This window comes from Gorilla gorilla, chromosome X (assembly GCF_029281585.2).
Source record: "Gorilla gorilla gorilla isolate KB3781 chromosome X, NHGRI_mGorGor1-v2.1_pri, whole genome shotgun sequence".
NCBI lineage: Eukaryota > Metazoa > Chordata > Mammalia > Primates > Hominidae > Gorilla > Gorilla gorilla.
In genome coordinates this window covers 126,331,873-126,354,958 of record NC_073247.2, presented here as the reverse complement: position 1 = coordinate 126,354,958, position 23,086 = coordinate 126,331,873, and the positions used below count along the sequence as shown (strand labels likewise).

Genomic DNA, 23,086 nt, shown 5'->3' with positions numbered 1-23,086 from the left:
GCTCACACAAAGCCTGTTTGGTGGTCTCTTCACACGGACACGCATGAAATTTGGTGCCGTGACTTGGATCGGGGGACCTCCCTTGGGAGATCAATCCCCTGTCCTCCTGTTCTTTGCTCCATGAGAAAGATCCACCTATGACCTCAGGTCCTAAGACCGACCAGCCCAGGGAACATCTCACCAATTTTAAATCGGGTAAGCGGCCTCTTCTTACTCTCTTCTCCAACCTCTCTCACTGTCCCTCAACCACTTTCTCCTTTCCACTCTTCAATCTCTCCCTTCTCTTAATTTCAATTTCTTTCATTTTCTGGGAAAGACAAAGGAGACATGTTTTATCCGTGGACCCAAAACTCTGGCGCTGGTCACGGACTGGGAAGGCAGCCTTCCCTTGGTGTTTAATCATTGCAGGGACGCCTCTCTGATTATACACCCACGTTTCAAGGGTGTCAGACCATGCAGGGATGCCTGCCTTGGTCCTTCACCCTTAGCGGCAAGTCCCGCTTTTCTGGGGAAGGGGCAAGCACCTCAACCCCTTCTCTCCTTGTCTCTACCCCTTCTCTGCTTTTCTGGGAGAGAGGCAAGTACCCCTCAACCCCTTCTCCTTCACCCTTAGCGGCAAGTCCCGCTTTTCTGGGAGAGGGGTAAGTACCCCTCAACCCCTTCTGCTTCACCCTTAGTGGCAAGTCCCGCTTTTCTATGGGGCAAGAACCCCCAATCCCTTATTTCCATGCCCCAACCTCTTATCTCTGCACCCCAATCCCTTATTTCCATGCCCCAACCTCTTATCTCTGCACCCCAATCCCTTATTTCTGCACCCTGACCTCTTATCTCTGTGCCCCAATCCCTTATTTCTGCACCCCAACCTCGTATCTCTGTGCCCGTCCCTTATTTCTGCACCCCAACCTCTTATATCTCTGCGCCCCAATCCCTTATTTCTGCACTCCAACCTCTTATCTCTGTGCCCCAACCCCTTTTCCCACTTTTCTGTGAAGGTAAGAACCCCCGAACCCCTTCCCTCTGTTTCTCTACTCTCTCTTTTCTCTAGGCTTGCTTCCTTCACTATGGGCAACCTTCCACCCTCCATTCCTCCTTCTACTCCCTTGGCCTGTGTTCTCAAAAACTTAAAACCTCTTCAACTCACACCTGACCTAAAACTTAAATGCCTTATTTTCTTCTGCAATGCCGCTTGACACCAATACAAACTCGACAGTAGTTCCAAATAGCCAGAAAATGGCACTTTGAATTTTTCCATCCTGCAAAATCTAAATAATTCTTGTTGTAAAATAGGCAAATGGTCTGAAGTGCCTGACGTCCAGGCATTCTTTTACACATCAGTCCCTTCCTAGTCTCTGTGCCCAGTGCAACTCGTCCCAAATCTTCCTTCTTTCCCTCCCACCTGTCCCCTCAGTACCAACCCCAAGCGTTGCTGAGTCTTTCTAATCTTCCTTTTCTACAGACCCATCTGACCTCTCCCCTCCTCCCCAGACTGCTCCTCGCCAGGCCGAGCTAGGTCCCAATTCTTCCTCAGCCTCTGCTCCTCCACCCTATAATCTTTTTGTCACCTCCCCTCCTCACACCTGGTCTGGCTTACACTTTCATTCCGTGACTAGCCCTCCCCCTCCTGCCCAGCAATTTACTCTTAAAAAGGTGGCTGGAGCTAAAGGCATAGTCAAGGTTAATGCTCCTTTTTCTTTATCCCAAATCACATAGCGTTCAGGCTCTTTTTCATCAAATATAAAAATCCAGCCCAGTTCATGACTTGTTTAGCAGCAACCCTGAGACACTTTACAGCCCTAGACCCTAAAAGGTCAAAAGGCCATCTTATTCTCAATATACATTTTATTACCCAATCTGCTCCCGACATTAAATAAAACTCCAAAAATTAAATTCCGGCCCTCAAACCCCACAACAGGATTTAATTAACCTCGCCTTCAAGGTGTACAATAATAGAAAAAAGTTGCAATTCCTTGCCTCCACTGTGAGACAAACCCCAGCCACATCTCCAGCACATAAGAACTTCCAAATGCCTGAACCGCAGTGGCCAGGCGTTCCTCCAGAACCTCTTCCCACAGGAGCTTGCTACATGTGCTGGAAATCTGGCCACTGGGCCAAGGAATGCCGGCAGCCCGGGATTCCTCCTAAGCCGCGTCCCATCTCTGTGGGACCCCACTGAAAATCAGACTGTTCAACTCACCTGGCAGCCACTCCCAGAGCCCCTGGAATTCTGGCCCAAGGCTCTCTGACGGACTCCTTCCCAGATCTTCTCGGCTTAGCGGCTGAAGACTGACACTGCCCGATCGCCTCGGAAGCCCCCCTAGACCATCACAGATGCTGAGCTTTGGGTAACTCTCACAGTGGAAGGTAAGCCCGTCCCCTTCTTAATCAATACGGAGGCTACCCACTCCACATTACCTTCTTTTCAAAGGCCTGTTTCCCTTGCCTCCATAACTGTTGTGGGTATTGACGGCCAGGCTTCTAAACCTCCTAAAACTCCCCAATTCTGGTGCCAACTTAGACAATACTCTTTTAAGCACTCCTTTTTAGTTATCCCCACCTGCCCAGTTCCCTTATTAGGCTGAGACACTTTAACTAAATTATCTGCTTCCCTGACTACTCCTGGACTACAGCTATATCTCATTGCCGCCCTTCTTCCCAATCCAAAGCCTCCTTTGCGTCCTCCTCTTGTATCCCCCAACCTTAACCTACAAGTATAAGATACTTCTACTCCCTCCTTGGTGACCGATCATGCACCCCTTACCATCTCATTAAAACCTAATCACCGTTACCCCCACTCAACGCCAATATCCCATCCGCAGCACGCTTTAAAAAGATTAAAGCCTGTTATCACTCGCCTGCTACAGCATGGCCTTTTAAAGCCTATAAACTCTCCTTACAATTCCCCCATTTTACCTGTCCTAAAACCAGACAAGCCTTACAAGTTAGTTCAGGATCTGCGCCTTATCAACCAAATGGTTTTGCCTATCCACCCCGTGGTGCCAAACCCATATACTCTCCTATCTTCAATACCTGCCTCTACAACCCATTATTCTGTTCTAGATCTCAAACATGCTTTCTTTACTATTCCTTTGCACCCTTAATCCCAGCCTCTCTTCGCTTTCACTTGGACTGACCCTGACACCCATCAAGCTCAGCAAATTACCTAGGCTGTACTGCTGCAAAGCTTCACAGACAGCCCCCATTACTTCAATCAAGCCCAAATTTCTTCCTCATCTGTTACCTATCTCGGCATAAGTCTCATAAAAACACACGTGCTCTCCCTGCCAATCGTGTCTGACTGATCTCTCAAACCCCAGCACCTTCTACAAAACAACAACTCCTTTCCTTCCTAGGCATGGTTCGAGCGGTCAGAATTCTTACACAAGAGCCAGGACCACACCCTGTAGCCTTTCTGTCCAAACAACTTGACCTTACTATTTTAGCCTAGCCCTCATGTCTGCATGCAGCAGCTGCCGCTGCTTTAATACTTTTAGAGGCCCTCAAAATCACAAGCTATGCTCAACTCACTCTCTACAGTTCTCATAACTTCCAAAATCTATTTTCTTCCTCATACCTGATGCATATACTTTCTGCTTCCCGGCTCCTTCAGCTATACTCACTCTTTGTTGAGTCTCCCACAATTACCATTGTTCCTGGCCCAGACTTCAATCCGGCCTCCCACATTATTCCGGATACCACACCTGACCCCCATGACTGTATCTCTCTGATCCACCTGACATTCACCCCATTTCCCCAAATTTCCTTCTTTCCTGTTCCTCACCCTGATCACGCTTGATTTATTGATGGTGGTTCCACCAGGCATAATCGCCACACACCAGCAAAGGCAGGTTATGCTATAGTACAAGCCACTAGCCCACCTCTTAGAACCTTTCATTTCCTTTCCATCGTGGAAATCTATCCTCAAGGAAATAACTTCTCAGTGTTTCATCTGCTATTCTACTACTCCTTAGGGATTATTCAGGCCCCCTCCCTTCCCTACACATCAAGCTCGAGGATTTGCCCCACCCAGGAGTGGCAAATTAGCTTTACTCAACATGCCCTGAGTCAGATAACTAAAATACCTCTTAGTCTAGGTAGATACTTTCACTGGATAGGTAGAGGCCTTTCCTACAGGGTCTGAGAAGGCCACCGCAGTCATTTCTTCCCTTCTGTCAGACATAATTCCTCAGTTTAGCCTTCCCACCTCAATACAGTCTGATAACAGCTGAGCCTTTATTAGTCAAATCAGCCAAGCAGTTTTTCAGGCTGTTAGTATTCAGTGAAACCTTTATATCCCTTACAGTCCTCTGTCTTCAAGAAAAGTAGAATGGACTAAAGGTCTTTTAAAAACACACCTCACCAAGCTCAGCCACCAACTTAAAAAGGACTGGACAATACTTTTACTGCTTTCCCGTCTCAGAATTCAGGCCTGTCCTCGGCATGCTACAGGGTACAGCCCATTTAAGCTCCTGTATAGATGCTCCTTTTTATTAGGCCCCAGTCTCATTCCAAACACCAGACCAACTTAGACTGTGCCCCCCCCAAAAAAAAACTTGTCATCCCTACTATTTTCTGTCTAGTCATACTCCTATTCACCGTTCTCAACTACTCATACTTGCCCTGCTCTTGTTTACACTGCCAGTTTACACTGTTTTTCCAAGCCATCACAGCTGATATCTCCTGGTGCTATCCCCAAACTGCCACTCTTAACTCTTGAAGTAAATAAATAATCTTTGCTGGCAGGACTATGCCGAATCTCCTTAAGCACTCTCTAATCAGATATGCTGAGTCGTCCCAATTCTTAGACCTTTTATACCTGTTTTTCTCCTTCTGTTATTCCATTTAGTTTTTCAATTCATCCAAAACCGTATCCAGGCCATCACCAATCATTCTATACAACAAATGTTTCTTCTAACATCCCCACAATATCACCCCTTACCACAAGACCTCCCTTCAGCTTAATCTCTCCCACTCTAGGTTCCCACGCTGCCCCTAATCCCGCTTGAAGCAGCCCTGAGAAACATCGCCCATTCTCTCTCCATACCACCCCCCAAAAATTTTCGCCACCCCAACACTTCAACACTATTTTGTTTTATTTTTCTTATTAATATAAGAAAGCAGGAATGTCAGGCCTCTGAGCCCAAGCCAAGCCATCGCATCCCCTGTGACTTGCAGGTATACACCCAGATGGCCTGAAGTAACTGAAGAATCACAAAAGAAGTGAAAATGCCCTCCCCTGCCTTAACTGATGACATTCCACCACAAAAGAAGTGAAAATGGCCGGTCCTTGCCTTAACTGATGACATTACCTTGTGAAAGTCCTTTTCCTAGCTCATCCTGGCTCAAAAAGCACCCCCACTGAGCACCTTGCGACCCCCACTCCTGCCCACCAGAGAACAAACCCCCTTTGACTGTAATTTTCCTTTACCTACCCAAATCCTATAAAACGGCCCCACCCTTATCTCCCTTCGCTGACTCTCTTTTCGGACTCAGCCCGCCTGCACCCAGGTGAAATAAACAGCCATGTTGCTCACACAAAGCCTGTTTGGTGGTCTCTTCACAGGGACGCGCATGAAAAAAGTTATCTGGGGCAATTCTGTACCTTGATTTGCAAACCTATCTCTTCCTCTCAACTGTCTTCTTGCTTAAATTGTACCAGCATATAGACCACTGGTGATTTTCCTAAAAAAAAATAAAGAGTTTAAAAGCTAATGAATTCAGGAATGAGTAAAAAACTAGTGACAGTTTCTGGATATTCTATAGGTTTTGCTCTGAATAGTATTTGGAAACTGATTCTTAAAATACTCTTAGATAGCAGGTAGATGTGTTTGGTATGCTTTATTTTTATTTAGAAATCTAGTCGTAATATTTACTAAACTTGAAATGACAAGCTTCACTGTAAAAATTAAAGAAAACAATTCAATACAAAATATATTGTCAATCTGAAGTTATATGATGGAAGAAAACATTTTAAAGTTAAAGAATACATAAAATGGATCTTTAAAATTGGATCTTACATATACTTTACATTTAAAATGCAAGTGCCATGTTTAGATTTGAACTTGTTAAATTATGAAAATATATTACTATTATATATGAAATTAGATTAAAATAGAATCACTTATTATGCTACAAAAGTATAAAGACAGTAGTAATTTCATGGAATATGCAGTCAAAATGTTTCCTGTGTTATTATAACTGCCTTTTATTTCCCAGTAAATGTGATTCTTAAGGTGATATTTTAAAATATTTTTAATATTTTTTAAATATTGTGATTCACCTTTTATTTTCCTATTTCATTACCAATTATTATTATTAGATAGCATTTTGCATACTTTTTCCATCTTTATTACTATTAGTAAATAGCTATCCTTCACCTCTAAAAACAAACTGAGATATTTGAAAATACACACATTCCTGATTTGTAGAAGGCGATATATGATTGATGTCTCCTGACTTGTCTTCCATTCAGTTCCTTGAAAACATTGTAAATGAAAAATGATTAAGTAAATGTTATACTGAGAGCATGTTGTTGTGCATGAGTATTTGGCATATTTTTAAACCTTAAGGCTGTTAATCAAGGTACTATGGAAAAAGAGCACACAACCTTTGTAATTAGACAGATATGGGTTTGAATCTTGGCTCTACGCCTTATTAGCTGTGTGTTTGGGCACATGACTTAACCTGTCTCTGTTTCCATTTCCTTTTTCTTACAGTTGTTGTGAGAATGACATGAGATAATATATGTACTTTGCAACACGCACTGAGTAGGATATGGTTAGGGCTCAATATTTGTTGATTCCTTTCCCTTTCTCTTTCCTTTTCATTAGAAGTGTCCATGATTTCTTTCTTGGACTTCCTCGTATCTCCGAGATTCTGCTCTATATTTACTAGATGGAATGGTATATATAAATAACAACTTCAGTAATACTATAGTTTAAACATTACTGACATAAGTTTGAGTAAATAGAAAATTCAAACTACCTATCAAAACATACATTCAGGACTGCTGTGGGCTATGTACTTTCCTTCTCATCACCGTTCCTTTGTGCACACCTCAGTGAAAGTTAACTATTTAAAATGTGATTGTAACATATGTGAATGTTTCAATTTAATTTCAAATCAATACAATATATGCAAGGCACACATGCAAATGAATCATGGAAAAATAATCACAGAGGTAAGCAGATTTCAATCTATGAAATGCACGTTATTTTTATCTTTTAGATCATGCCATTGAGCTTGTTTGATTGTTCATGTTATGATTTCATCTTTCACATAGTCTGTAGTTCAGAGACATTGTCCTTAAAAACCACATGAAGGTCACTGGTTTCCTTATAAAAATGACATAATGTATTAAAGCTGGAATTCTGTAGCTAGTGACTCATGCTTGCATTTGTACATTTTAAGAGATGTAATTTATAGAAAGGAAGCGTCCAGTCTTGAGCTCTTTCAGACTTCGATTGCTCAAATAAATTAAGAAATAAAGGCTATCATAAATAAGAGCACATGGCCTGTTAACTGGTCAGTCATCTCATTTAAACTTCAAAAAATACTCTTACTTGTCTTTACATGTTTCTCTCTCACTGTGAAACATACGGATATTATATAACACACACACATATATATCTTCTACCTATATGTTAGTAAGAATAAAAGTCATAATTTTGAAAGTATTCACATACTTGTATTAACTTTCTAATTTTTGAAGCCAAAAATGCAAATGTACTTTCTGTTCATTTTGAATTTATTAAGCATGACATGATTCTCAAGGACAGTATGATGTAGTCAAATTTTTAAAGGCTTTCATTTGATATGCTACATAGGCTTCAAGAGGCAGTGAACCATGGTGGAAAAGAACCTAATTTCAGAGTTAGGAAATTTAAGTTCTCTCTGCAGTTTTGCCACTAATTAGCTGTATGACCTGAAGCAAATCAAGAACCCTCTCTAAGTCTTAATTTGTTCATCTTTAATAATATATAATCATTTAATAATAACAGGCAATATTAAGTCACTTACAAATGTGATCAGTATGCTTTAGTTCTACTTGCTTTATTAGAGTGCTCAGTATTTAATGTGTTATTGCTTTCATAACGTCATCCATGCATTTAGGAATTATAAAGTACTTTGCTGGTATTCCTAAAAATAATCCCATAAAATGGATGACTTTTTGGCATTGAGAACTAACAGTCATATAGTATTCGGACTATTAATTTTAACTGAAAGTCTATCTACAGCTCATTACTTACTTGTAACTTAAACCAAGGTATAATTCAGGTTTCTAAGGGCTTGCTGATAACAAGTAATTCATATGACTCCTAACTATATAAGGGACCTTACATATTTCTATTGGCATCATTCAAATAATCTAATACATTGCTAAACACACAAAAGGCACTCAACTCCTGTTTGCTGATTTACTTATTTTTATTAAGTTAAGGGAATAAAAGCAACAGGACTGAATATGAATGACTCCAGACTCATGGAGGCTTTTTCTGTTAAACAAAAGTCTTATCCATCCGAAAATCTCTGTGAGTCAGTCAAAAAGAGGTTTGGCCACTCTATGTTTAGGTGATAGTGAAAATGGCACCCACAAGGGTTGATCCAAATTTATATTTCCTCTCTGGGCTTTGGGGTAAAGAGGTTTTTGTATCAATATTTTCATCCCATGCAATCTCTTTTCTATCTACTGTGCTCTTACAATCTTCTCTGAATTTAACAGTAACCTTTGCTGCCAAATCCTTCGTGTATAGCTCATATATTTGATCTCCAGCTACTGACTAGACTTCAAACTACTAAAGATCAGAATTAAGTATTGTTTCCTCTTCTGGGAAGCCCTGAAGTACTCAGTCAAATGTCTTGCCCAGAGCAGAATCTTAACAATTATTGAATGTAACAATGTCTAAAGTTGGGGAAGAACCTGAGAAAAGTTTCATCATTAATATTCCCAGGTAAATATCAATCTTAAATATTACCCAAAACTTTAAATAATAAATGCTTAATTTTTGGACTTCCATTCTTTTCTTTTCTCTCTACAACCTTCTCTTTTTTGTACAATTTTGAAATTTAGCTAAACTAGTGTAGCATGGATTGTTCGAAATTCTGTCTCCAGAGATCCAGTATCACATTTTCATTTCTCCAGAGAACATCTGATGATGCATGTCTCACCATTGTTTTAAACATATTCAGATTAGAGGTAACTCTCACCCCCACTAACTAGTTCCTAATTTACCTCTTCTCATACCGTGAAACATGAATATCCTATGGCCCTTTGGAATATTGTCCTTCTGTGTCAATTCAAACCCTACTTGTCCTCAAGCTCCAATTCATTTCCTCTCTATGCCAATAAAATTCCTTTAGTTGTTTCTTTTCCTTCATTTTTATGTGGTACACAATTTAGTCCTTCACTATATAATGTCTTGATTTTTGTTGCATGCCAATACAGTTTATCTTCCCAAATAGAAGATAAATTTCTCAATGGTAGGAACCGTAAAATGTTTGCTAAATCCTCCCTTGACAGTTTTGTGACTCTAAGAACAAGTGTTATATTCTCTAACATGTGTTTTTTACAATGTCGGGTATAATTTAGCTTCAAAAAATATTGCTTTGCTTTTTTTTTTTTTTTGGAGATGAAATCTTGCTCTGTCACCCAGGCTGGAGTGCAATGGCACGATCTCGGCTCACTGCAACCTCTGCCTCTTGGGTTCAAGCGATTCTCCTGCCTCAGCCTCCCAAGTAGCTGGGATTACAGACACACACAACCACGCCTGGATAATTTTTGTATTTTTAGTAAAGATGGGGTTTCGCCATGTAGGCCAGGCTGGTCTCGAACTCCTGGCCTCATGTGATCTGCCCACCTTGGCCTCCCAAAGTGCTGGAATTACAGGAGTGAGCCACCACGCCCGACACAAAAAATATTTCTTAAATGATGATGATGATGTGATAGAAATTTACAAGATTACTCAGACAGATCAAGAGCAGGCTGGAGTACCACAAGTTAAGATCTGACTGAGGACAAAAGTTTGAATAATTCTTTTGAAATTATTTTATAGCAACACAAATTGTACAGCTTTAGATTCATTAAAGATAGTGATAAGGTATTTAGATATATTTTCCAGGGGAAAGTAATTGGAAATCAAAATGGAACACCGATAAAAGTCATGAACAAGCTATAAATAACTTTTCTTTTTCTTCTTCCTGCCATTTGGGATCACCCCCAAAGACTCAAAGGAGTTCTGAATACAAATAGAGGAAACTGAATACTCCTCAAAAAATAAATGTTCTAGTACAGGGGCAAAATGATCATATGAAATATAATTAAAGGCAACTAGATGAATGTCCAGAATTTGTTTTCTTTTGTAACCCTTTATAAGGTAATAGCCTATATCCAATTCAATCTAAAAATATAATAAAGGAATAAGACAATTTCTAATCATGAAGCTAAACCATAAACTCTGCATTGACGTTATTGCTATTCAGCAAGATATTAATGAACTCCCATTTAAAATTCTCCACTGAAAGCTAACTTTGGGATAATATTATTCAATTATTTCATCAATTTTTATACTAATTAAAATTTTCTCTTAAAAATTGTTTTTCTAATACTTGTATTTAAAGCAAACATTGCTACCTTATCCACATGCACAGTATATTTTAAATGTTTAAATCCAGGGTATGCAATGTTAAATTGTTTATCAGTGCTTCTGTATTTTAAAAATATGCCATGTGTGTGGGTAAGGTAGAAATGTTTTCTTTAAATACAAGTATTGGAAAATGATTATTTTTAAATGCAGAAGGTACCCTCTGTTATCTGGGTTCTGGCTATTACAGGAAATGTGAAAGGGATAGGGCTAATAGTCATGAAAGTAAGAGAGAAGTCATAATAAGTTGAAGCACTCTTGAAAAATTTGAAGCAGAACTCAATCAAGGCTTGATTTACTTTAAGGAAACTTTGTTTGCCTAAAGTGCAACCAGATAGCTAGACTTCCAATATATTCTGCAGAAAATGATTTGGGATCTTTTTTGTGTGTTTTAATCTGTCATATTGCTCATTAGTCAGTCTATTGTTATTTAAATCTTGACCACATGCAAATGAATGTCTGAGTCTTTGTAGAAAACCAAGTATTTATCATGCTTTTTAAACATCTCGGAGTAACATGACTCTCTCTCTCTATATATACAAATATACATACACATATCTATATCTATATCTAACTTCCTAATTGTATCATTTATTTCTAAGCATCTAAAGTTCTCTGGAACTAAATATCCATGACATGAAGAGAGGGGAAAGTACTGGAAATAGAATGAAATTTTAGGGCCGAGCATGGTGGTTCGTGCTTGCAATCCCAGCACTTTGGGAGGCAGAGGCGGGATGATTGAGACCAGCCTGGGCAACATAACAAGACCCTCATTTCTACAAAACAACAACAACAACAACAACCTGGGCACGGTGACACACACCTACAGTTCCAGCTACTTGAGAGGCTGAGGTGAGAGAATCGCTTGAGCCCAGGAGTTCGGGGTTGCAGTGAGCTATGATCGCATGACTGCACTCCAGCCTGAGTGACAGAGTGAGACCCTGTCTCAAAAAAATAAAAAGAATGGAATTCTGGATAAGAACTCATGGGTTTGTTTGAATCTGGCTGTAGAATTAATTGTGTGACTTTACATAAGTAATTTAACCTTTCTTACCCTTCGTTTTCTCATTTGTGTAATCAACGTAGTAATACTGGCCCTAACTAAGTCGAAGTTATGTTGAAAATCAAATGAAGGGATATATGAGAAAAATATATACAATCTCTAAAATATCTACAAGGAAAATTTGTATTATGGTGTAAAAAGTAGATATATTAATAATAAGGATATTCTGTGACTGTATTATTAAACCCTTTCAGCTATATGTTGCCTTCATTAGAAAATAAGATAAAAAATTAGGGAGGAGAAAACAGGAAACAGAATATAAGAATTGCTCTTAGGCTGAAAAAGTTTACAATAGGAAATGAAGAAAATTTTAAAAATACATGATAGAAAATATAAAAAGAGTTAAGAGAGAATGGAAAGTAGATATTGGGATGAATCTCAAAAAAACATATCTGCATTAGCGAATCTGTAGTAAGATCAAGAAATTTGGAGTTCTCTACATGTTATTTGTAATCTCTCTTTCTGAAGCCTTTAGAGCTATAGGAATTAAAATAATGAAAACTTTTGAACTAGAAAACACAAGTATCTCCAATGTTCTTTACTATGGGTAAAAGAATTATCTATGTTCAAAGGTTGACAATATGAATAACTGGAATTGTTTACATTTGTGAATTGCTTACATGTCAAAATGCCTTTTGCCATACCATTTTGATCCATTTAACCTTTACTTCTTTTTCAATTTCTATATATTTATTAAACATTTTAATATTGAAAACTGTTTTATACCCATCTCTCTTCTCCCCAAAAGTAAAATATCTATTATGGTATGATTCACCATTCAAGATGTCTAGAAATCTTCTAGAAAACCTATTGAGAAAAAAACAATGCTAATTATTTTTAGTAACATTTCTAAATCCTAAGGAAGTTCATTTTTTTATATATTAGATTAACTATAAGATATGGCTTAATCGTTTCTGAAAATGCAGGAGAGTGTTATCTGTCCTATCAAATAGTTAAGTAACTTCTTTTGTGTAGAGTTTGTAGCTGCACAGTTTAATTTATTATAAATCACCTAAAATGAATGTTACTTATTATTAATAGCCAAAGATATCTTAAATTTACTTTAAATAACAAAAGACAAAAAGAAGACATGTCTTCAATCACTCAGAAATCTTTAAGACATGAATCATTTCAAATGTAGGGCACTGGAGTGAATGGAAAATGACAAGTTAGAGACCCGAAGTGAATATTGACTTGAGATTTTATAAGAATTACTTAAGTAACTGAAGAGTCATAACCATTAATCTTCCAGGGCATAAAATCAACTACCTGAGTATTATTATTTGAAGTGGATTTTCAGAACTAGAAACTGTTGATATTTTCTTAAAGTTGTAGCATTTGAAATTATCTCAGTAACCATCCAGTCTGATTTTCTCTCTTGGCGGAGGAGGACATAGAGGCTTATAACAGACTAGAACTTAGGTCATTTAACTCCAAATTTGCACTATAAATACCTTTCCCACAGTGCTTGTGTCTTTTTGTATATTAATTATTCAGCAAATATATGTTGAGAGAAGCCACAATATGTAATGATATACGCAAACGGTAGCTGGGGAGTATAAACATGAATAAATTATAATCTTTGTTCCATGTGAATTTATAATCCAGTAGGAAAGATAAGACTCAAATTTAAAAGTGACGTGATGCATGTAAAACCTTTAACACCAGGCCTGCCTCTAAAGTATAAGTTAAAAACCAAAAAAAAAAAAAAAAAAAAAAACCAAGTAACAAAAATAAAATGTGATAGAAGCCAGGTGCAGTGGCATGCACCTGTGGTCCCAGCTAATCAGGAGGCTGAGGCAGTAGGTTCGCTTGAGCCCAGGAGTTCAAGGTCAGGTTTGGCAACATAGCAAGACTCCATATCTAAGGAAAAAACAATGTAATACAATGTGCTAAGTGCCATGTAAGAGGTGCAAACAATTATGTCTATTTTCTTAAAATTTAAAATGGAAATTCTGGTGTTCTTACGTATGTGAGTGTAACCTAGATGACTTTTTAAAATATGGCCAGTAGTCTTTTTACACTGCACACACAAAATTATAACACATTTGCATTCTAAGCATTGCTTCTTGGCTTTATAGTCTGCATGATATTCTTCTTCCTCACCCCCTCCAATCAAACCGTACATCTTTCTCTGAATTAGGCATGAGGATTTGTCTGCAGTCATTTCCTAATGTTCCCTGTTAGCTGAAGCTCATCACTTCATAACCCACTTTAGAGTCCCTGGGTTTCATTCTGATATTCAGCAGCTACTTTGGTAGCTGACAACTTTTAGCCTTATCTATGCTCTGCCCAGGAATTGGGTAGCATTATTTGGTGCCATTGTAAAGAGAGTGGGAGATGTGCAGAGTTCAAACATGAGATAGGGAGTTGTCTGAAATGAGCTTTCAATTACTAACCCTAAGAGTCTATAATCACAATGGAATTTAAAAGGTGGCACATTTGAACAACATTTTTCAGAAATAATTCTGAAGCTGTATTAATGGACTGAAATGGGGAATAATTAAGAAAAGTTATCCACGAATGAATCCAAGGTAGGAAGGACAAGCATTATTTCAATTAGCATAAGAAATTAAAGAAATCTGGGAGAAGGGATAGAGTGTTTTTTTAATAATTTCTCACTCTATAAGTGTTGTGATAAATGTATTCTGTATTACACTAGAGAAACAAATGAACTTTTATTTGATCTTGTTGCTTCATTCTCAATCAAGAGACTCAGAATATCCACTATGTTTGTACAAATTTGGCTGCCTTTCTGAAAATGGCACTTACCCAAAGTAAAGTATAAATCTATGGTAAAAATTCAAATTACTTTATAACAATGTATTATCTTCTCAGCATTCAAATGTTTTTCACTTTTAAATTCTGAATTAGGTTGGTGCAAAAGTAATTGTGGTGAAAACCACAATGGTGAAAACTACAATTACTTTTGAACCAACCTAATAAAATTTGTGGGAGTTTTCTCCATGTTCTCTTCCCCATTTTATATATTATACAATTTGTGACTCTATATTTGTAACCTTAGGGAAGTAAGTCATATAACCTCAGTGGTTTCTGTATTCTGTATCTGTTTATAACAAAGAGGTTAGTTTGAAGGATCCTTACAGAAAGATTACCTAGTATAAGGCTCTCATTTTGGAGTTGTGGAAACTGAGGCGTGAGTTAAGCAAATGACTGGACCATTTTTTTCTTCATTCATCCTGAGTGAGAGAGTAGGAAAGAGAGAAATCAATGTTGCCTATACCATAAATTGCAAAACTACATTATTACATTGAATTGCCTTTACTGTCTAACAGTACTTATTTGTTTCTTTAGGGAAGTATTGTAGAATATGTTTTTCACCTCATTAGCATCCAACAAAGTGTTAAATGTACATTAAGCCCTCAACTGAAATTCTCTTGCTGAATTTCAACTAAGCCATTGCTGAAATTCCATAATTCTTACAGGCTTTTCTTTATTCATCTTCATCTTACAGTTCACTAATTTGGCAGATAAATATGGACAGTGAATTTTATAGATTTACTTACGTGAAATTTAGGAAATTGGCTGAGGTTTGGTAGTAGAAGCAGGAAAATTTGACACAGACAGTTATCCAGTGAGAGGTGGGTAATAATCCTCCAAACTAAAGAATCTGCCCTTGCTAACTTAAATAATACTTTGGAGAGCAAGTCATTGTATCAATGAATAGTCATTTGGGCGCATAATTCTACCATACAAGTTCTTTTCCATTTACATAGTGATTTTAAAAATAGATATAGAGATATGATGAAATGACTAAATAAATAAATCTATTGAGAAACCGGCTCATTTCTGCTTTTTCAAAATGAAGGTTCAAAAAATATTTGTTGGAGAGACACCAGATCTTCCTTGTTTTACTTCTTCAAGAATGAAGTAATCAACTTCTTTCTGAATCTATTTTAGACTAACATTACATTTAAAAATAAAAGATACAGGCCTATTAGACCTCTGGGAGTCATTGACCAACCAAAAATGCTAGAACAATCTACCTACAAGCCACAAAGCATTAAATTAACTGTTTAATTAAGATAAAAAAACTAATAGATTCATGACGTGATCACTCAGAGCAATTCATTAATACTAATGTCTGATTTCCTTTAACATTATAAAAAGGAAGGAAATAAAGCTCTTATTTACAAGTTTATTTGCTGCAAAGGCATTTAGGAATTGCTATTTTAAAAAGAAAACTTGCGCTTCTTTCTGAGCCATCAACCCATACCGCAAAATGCGTGCAGAACTCAGTTTGCTAATAAAAAGAGAATTCTATAGCCATGCATGTGTTCAATGAAATGGTCTCTCTCTCTGTATATATAATGGTGTATTTCACTGTGAAATGGAAAATAAAACAGTGTGGTAGGGCTAAGCTTTAGCTAAACTAATTTAAGAAGATTTATAATATTTTTATTGCCCTAAAATATGTTCAGAGAAATTACCTGAAATCATTTCAGGGGAAACTGTTATTCTGTTAGATGCCTTGAATTCTTGAATATTATTGTGCAGATGTGCTAAAAATTCTATTTTAGCTCTTCCTTCATCTTCTTTCACCTTTAACCATTGGAATACAATACAATCAATCAAGATATGTTAACTGATTACCTACTATGGGCAAGGCACTTATCATATATGTGGGCTAGTCAACAAAAGCTTCCTGCAAGAGGTGGGGCTTGAAACGGACCTTGAAGAACAGACAGAATATAGATACATTTGGGAGAGAAAGCTACATACCACAGTACTGGACTTCTCCAATCTTTCTAGCAATAAATTCTTTTTTAATCACGGATCAGGTTTTTTGTCAATTTAAAATGGAAGTAAGAAATGGAAGTAATTGGTTTGGTTTTTGAATTTTTAAAAACCTACTTTTAAAAAGACTAATCATACTTAGAATTTTTCCAAGTATGGTCTTTCTACCCTGAAATAACTTTAGTCTAAGTATTGTACTCAGATATGGTTTTTCTACCTGGGCTCAGATCAGTAAACTAAAAAACTGGCAGTTACTTTTTATAGCACCTATTTTCCAAGTCATAGCTATCAAATTACTTTTCCTGACTCTAGTATGAAAAGGAAATACATGGCAAATGGGATCAGAAAAGACTTGAAACCTTCCTGATATATGATAAATAATTTTTAACACAAACTCAAGATTTTATTGTCTTCATAATAAAACAAAAGATGACACTTAGAAATGGATCACTTGGACCTTTCTCTTCTTATTTCTTCCCAGTTCAAAATGCTTGCATCTTTTAATGGCAGCATTCTCTTAGATCTGCAGTTGGGCTCAGTGCACTCAAGCCTTAGCACAATATTCTTTGTAGTTTTAGCTTTTTTCCGAAAAATTGGCTTAGTCTGCCCACCATATTCACTGCGCTGCCTGTCATAATGCTGTTTTCCCTGGGCATACAGAGAATCTTTGCCCTTCTTGTACTGTGTCGTTTTGTGGGGTTGGTGCTAGCCACACTTCTTAAAGAAAGTCTTGTGAGTTTTAGGAACATTCACCATGTTTGGGGGAGCGCTATCGGTACGGAAAGAGATAAACGATTTTTACTGATCCTTCTGTCAGTCGGTCTTAGACCTTCAGAGCTTCTATTTTACTGCTTGAATTTCGAGTAGGCAATATTATATAAATGACCAAATATGAATGGCCTTTGTTGTGGTGTTACATGTAGTAGAAACCTGTGGGTCCAACTCACAGTAGTAACATCTGCCTGTCCAGTCATCTCTACATACAATAGCATTATTTCCCTGACTTCATTTCTGTCTTTGTATTATCTCTGTAACTCCCCTGAGCTTCACTCAGCTTCTTGTCCCTCAGTCTCTCAGCATTAACAGTACATTCTCATTTGCTCTACTTCTTTATTGGTAGGTGAATCTCTAGATGAAATGTTGCATGTCTGTCTCATTGCCTTGCCAAGCAGCATATCGAGGATTAATGGACATTGTCCATTAATATCCTCACATTTACATGCAAATTTGTTCTGTTAAAAGACTAGTTGTTACAGTATGAAAGAAAAATTAGCCAATTTCCAAACAGAGGCAATAGTTTGTTGTTTAACAGCACGGCCTCTGGAATAAAACTGCTTGGTTTCAAGCTTGGTTTTGTTCATTCAGTTTGAACAGATTAACCTTTTTGTATGCCTCAGTTTCCCTAACTGCAAACTGGATAATAGTAGTACCTTCTCATGGGGTAGTCATCAGGCTTGTATGATTATATACCTGTAAACCTCTTAGAACTGTGTAGTGCATGGTAAATGTCAATAAATAGTGGCCACTGTTACCATCTTTTATACCTCTCCACTTAAGAATAATTACTTGCTAATTTGGGCAAGTCTTACTACTTTGATTACAGGAAGCTATAATTGAAGAGTATTCAGTGAGTCTTGATTACTGAGATAAAATGGGAGGTACGTAAGTTTAAAATACTGTTGCAAAAGATTTGAACACTGACATTTATTCGTAAACGTTTACTGATTAGTTTAAAGAAGACATCATGTTTTATGAAAAAGTAAAGGAAATCCTAGCCAATTCATTCATTGCTATCCTTGTCTAGATATTAGTAGACATTATCTTTGGTTTCAGTGGTGTTCAGTTTTCACTTTTTATTTTTACATTGAGCTCAACCCCACACCTTGCCATTAACGCTAATTCAACTCTGAATTTAAATACCCATATATGACTGGTGGCTGTTGCACTGGACAATGCAGTTCTAAAGGCTTTCTAATAGCTTTCAATAAATTTATGCATAGTTCTTAATAGGTAATAATAACAGTATGTTACCCAAAGGTGTACTTGTATTTAAAGGAGACAAAGACTAAGATGAAAGAGGGATATTCCTGAATGTAGAATTTCAAGTTATATGGAAAACCACGAAGGCTACTAGTTTAGGGACCAGAAGGCCTTTCGAGTGCTTCTCAAATTAGACCATGTAAGTGGTCATCTATGCATAAGGTTAACCATAATTAAGAAGAATGACTGTTTCAAATGCCAGCTATATGTACAATGCTGTAATAAGCAACTATTTTAGGAAACTGCAGATGACACTGTCTTAGCCACAGCTGAGAAGAGGAATGAATAGCGAGGTTGAAGTAGAGATGTCAGGTAGGAGACAAAAACAGAATTAAAATTCCATCTTGTGTACATCTTATTTGAAATCCTGATTTCACTATGTCGTTTGTGCATTAAAATGTCAGAAGTGATTGGCAAAGAGTTGTTGCAGGTGAGCATTAGTATTAAATCTGCTAATGACTTGCCAAATGATGATGCAGCTTAACCACTTGGTTGTTTTCAATGTTATTTGTCTAGAATGGAGATGACTAGACTGTTTTGCAGCAATGTTCTCAGTATATGAAAAAGCCTTCTTAAAATGTCTTGAAGAATGGCAGTGTTGGAGAGATCCATAACTTGAGCACACATTAGACTGGAGATTGATGATTTCTTTTTGAGGTTCAACAGTACAATATGTAGATGAAATGACATAGGTAGCCTAGAATGCTAACAAATAAATAATAAATGTTGCTTAGTGCAATAATTTAAAATTTTCAAAGTGCTTAATACCCATCTGTTTCACAACAATCAGGTGGGGTTATATATGATACCGACATAAAATATCACAATAATATATTATTAACTTCAATTTATGATGAAGTTTTCCTAGTTTGCTCACGGCTACCAGGCAGCTAGAGGAACATAATTTAGCAGTTCTTCCACTAGACAACACTAAGCTGTATCAGATGCTTTACTAAAATAATCTCAGTACACGTACATCATCCTTTTGTGAGGTATTCCATTGCTATGAAAGTGAGGTGGTAAGATGCTCCTTAATAATACTGGACAAATAGTCTGGAGCTTCAGGAGCCATTAAAACCTGGGAATTAATTATCTTTCAGCAGGCTCAGTAAACTGCAGCCTCCTTCAATCTCAGGCCTTGAACAATTTAATAAGAATAGCTGAGGATATTTAATGTTGGTTACTATAATCTCTCCCCCAAATTTTGTTTTAATTTTTGTGTTTCCCTTAGCTGGAGAGGGATGACGTTTCCTTGAAGGAAATACATGGAACAGTAAAATTATTGAGGCTTGACTCAATTATAATGTTGGACGAATCTATTAGAATGTTAGGCTTTTTAGATTTTACTTTTATTGCTCTTCCCAAGTAGACTTGGAAGCACAAATAAATATTTCTTATTCTCTTGCCTTAAATTAACTTTTAAGAATACCTTGAGAAATTGAGGGGAAAAATCTAATGGCACCAATAAAATGGAGGATAATAATATCTTCCTCATTCATAGACTTGCTATGAAGACTATATGAAATAATATATATTTTATGTATATATATGTAATGGTCCTGAATCCACGTCTGGCATCCAGGAGGTTCCCAGAAATATCAGTTCTCACCTCTTTTCCGATGAATTCATACTGCACAAAAGCCTGTTACGTTATCTGAAAAAGTCATCACTGTCATCCATGACACCTCTAGATGGAGATAAACCCCTCAAGAAAGCATAGAAAGGGTTAATAACCCTCTCTAGATAATGCAGATAGCAAAACACCGTCATTTTTGCTAAAGCACCCCAAATCCTACCTTGACATTGCAATCAACAAGCCTTATCCACCTTCCGAATTTCAGGACTTGCGTTGGGCTTGTTGCTGTAGATGATAGACGCTATTAGGAAAGAAATCATGTTGATGAAACAAATATTTTCTTCCCTCCCCAGGAGGATCAGGAGAATTTATTTAAGGAATGAAAAATATAATTAAATATTCTATAACCTACCTCCCCAAAATATGGACAAAATTATTTATTTCCCCCCACCTGTGGGGTGGAATGGGGGGGGGGCATTGTAGAGGATTCCCAAACAGCCAGGTGCTAAGGAGATTATACTCTTCAGAAACGACAATATTCAGTATGATTTCAGTACTGCAAAAGAGATGCAATGATCACGGTAGATATCATTTTCTGTGGGGCATGTCAGTTGGCCTTTGTCATTGTCTCTACACATATGTAGCCAACTACACAGTAACACCTTGTTTCTATTGCACTCATATTTTTATTGTCAGAATGGCTGATATGTACGTAAACTTCTTCATGAAAAATTTAAACTCTGGAGCCCAGATATCTTTTTTCATTACCGTGTATGTGAGGTCGCAATTGTCTGCAAACTGGGGAGCTCAGAGGTTACTCAGTGCGCCGCATTTCCTCACCCCCCGCCCCCCAAATCATCTTAGCTCAACCATATATGAGCGTCCCTCGGTTAGCCTGCCTAAAAGGTATGAGGTAAGGGGCATATGCACTTAGTGGCTCAGCAATCAGAGGCTTCCTTGGATGGGACTTATACTGGTAATATTAATGAAGAAGCTGCGCGGTACTGGCAGTGATTCCAGACCAAATCTTTTAACTGCCGAATGTCACTCGCTGAATTTTGAGTTGGGGAGCTCTGTTGCTTAAAATACAGTGTTCTCAAACACAATGCAAGTGTTTGTCACCTCAAGTCGCATACTACCCAACAGGAAGCAAAAGGCAAAGGGCATGGCGCAGAAAAGAAACAGACACACAGACACGTTTTGCAATGACGAACTTTATGTGACATCAGGAACGGCAACCTGTTCTCATGTTTAGCAATTCCGAGGAACGCTGTAAAGACTGCTTGTCAGGTAAAACTGAGTACAGGAATAAGAGGCAGCGCTGGAGACTTTTTCGCAATCCTTTTCAAAATATAAAACTGTAACCAAATGACTTAGATAAGCTAATTAATTATATTTAAAAAAAAGGTTCACTGGATGCCTTTATCCTCCCCTCTTAAGCTTACGTGATCACCAGCAGCGCTGTTCAAATTCAGCTAACAGCTGTTAGACCAAACACAGATCCGCAGTGTGTATCTCCCCAGAGTTACGGATGTTCGCTGAGACCCGCCAGAAAAATTAGGGTCGGTTTTCAATGAGAACATAATAAAGGATCCTTGGTTCCCCCTCTGCACACACTGTCCCAAACCTTGCTCCCCCTCCCACTTGCCTGCTGTCGGATTTCTTAAAATTGTAGTCGGTCCTGCAACTCAGTTGCATCTTCCGCAGCCCGACCCTCTACTCAGCGACATTGCGTTCAGTTTCCCTCCTTTCTCTCCTCCCACTCCTCACTTCTTGAGACCCCACCCCCGCCTTCCGTTTCGGTCTCGGCTTCCCCCGCGCCAGGTTCTCTAGACCCCCGCCTCCGCCCAGCGCCTTCATCTCGAGCCCCCGCTCCCAATCTCCTTAGAGACTTCTATGCTCCTTCCGTGGAACCTAAGCTCCTCTCTTCTTCCAGAGACTCAGTCTCCACGCGATTTGCGCGTTCAGAGTCCCTCCCCCCAACCTCCGCCAGGGCCAGTGCGGTCCTGCAGGCTGCAGCCATCCGGGACCTGTCCCCGCTCCCCATCCCATCCCCCGCCTAAATCGTTGGGGTCTCGGCTAGCAATGCCGCCCGGGGCTCCAACTTACCACTAGCGTCCGGGAGGAAGACCAGGCAGCGGTCGCCGCGGCGGCAGCTAGACGAGAAACGGACTCGGCTGCAATCGCTCAGCGGAGCCCGCGGCAGTCGGTGCGCTGCGCTGCGCGCCGCAACCTCGCGCCTCGGCGGAGGGAGAGGAATGGAGGGAGCTCGGCGCGATAGGAAGCGCCGGCGAGTCGACCTCCTTTGGGCGACCGTGCGCCCCCCGGCTAGGTTTGGCTCTTTTCGCTCCGCTATCTTACTCTAGCTTAGTAACTGACCACCTCCAGCATCTCTGCACTAATCGCGTCTTCTTTCTTCTTCGTTGGCCCCTAACTAACTACACTACTCTAAACGGACGAAGGCCATCACACGAGCGCCACGACGATCTCGACGACTCCGACGACAATGATGTACAGACAGAGAGAAGAAGAGTTCATATGCAATCGGCAGGTAAGGGGCAAGGCAGGCCAATGGAGCAGCCCAGGCTAGCAATCTAGCCGCTCCAAAGGCAGTATCGGGAAGATCGGTGCATCTGAGGAAGGAAGCGTCCTCGGCAAGCACCAGAGCGCCTACCTCGCGCGGGTGAATCTGCACCACGCTCTTGGGCCAAAAGCGGGATGAGGGGAGGAGCCAAGAGCAGCCAATCAGCACTCAGCATTACGTGGCCCCCGGGCCTGTTTGGACCGGTCTCTTAGTGCATCTGGAGCTTGCTGGCAGGGGGCGCGAGACCCCATGGTGGAGATGGGGGTGGGGGTGATGATTAATCCGATTCACAAGGCCTAGAGAGTAGGGGGAACCAGGATCAGCCATGGCACCGGATAGAGGGAGAGGGAAGGCTTTCTCAAGAATGTACCCTCAAAGATTCACAGCATACCCCTCCCCAAACACACACACACACACACACACACACA

The 23,086-nt window shown here is 39.0% G+C and overlaps 1 protein-coding gene and 1 pseudogene across 2 annotated transcripts in view; both read right to left on the bottom strand.

The window, feature by feature from the left end:
- Positions 1–22,751, bottom strand: part of HTR2C (5-hydroxytryptamine receptor 2C) — a 324,015-nt gene extending 301,264 nt beyond the window's left edge. For both annotated transcript variants that reach the window (XM_004064736.5, XM_004064738.4), the window contains exon 1: positions 22,184–22,751. The gene's annotated coding sequence lies outside the window, so the exon portion shown is untranslated. The remainder of the gene's footprint in view (positions 1–22,183) is intronic.
- Positions 16,895–17,214, bottom strand: LOC109024675 (large ribosomal subunit protein eL42-like; annotated as a pseudogene).
- Positions 22,752–23,086: the final 335 nt, after the last annotated feature.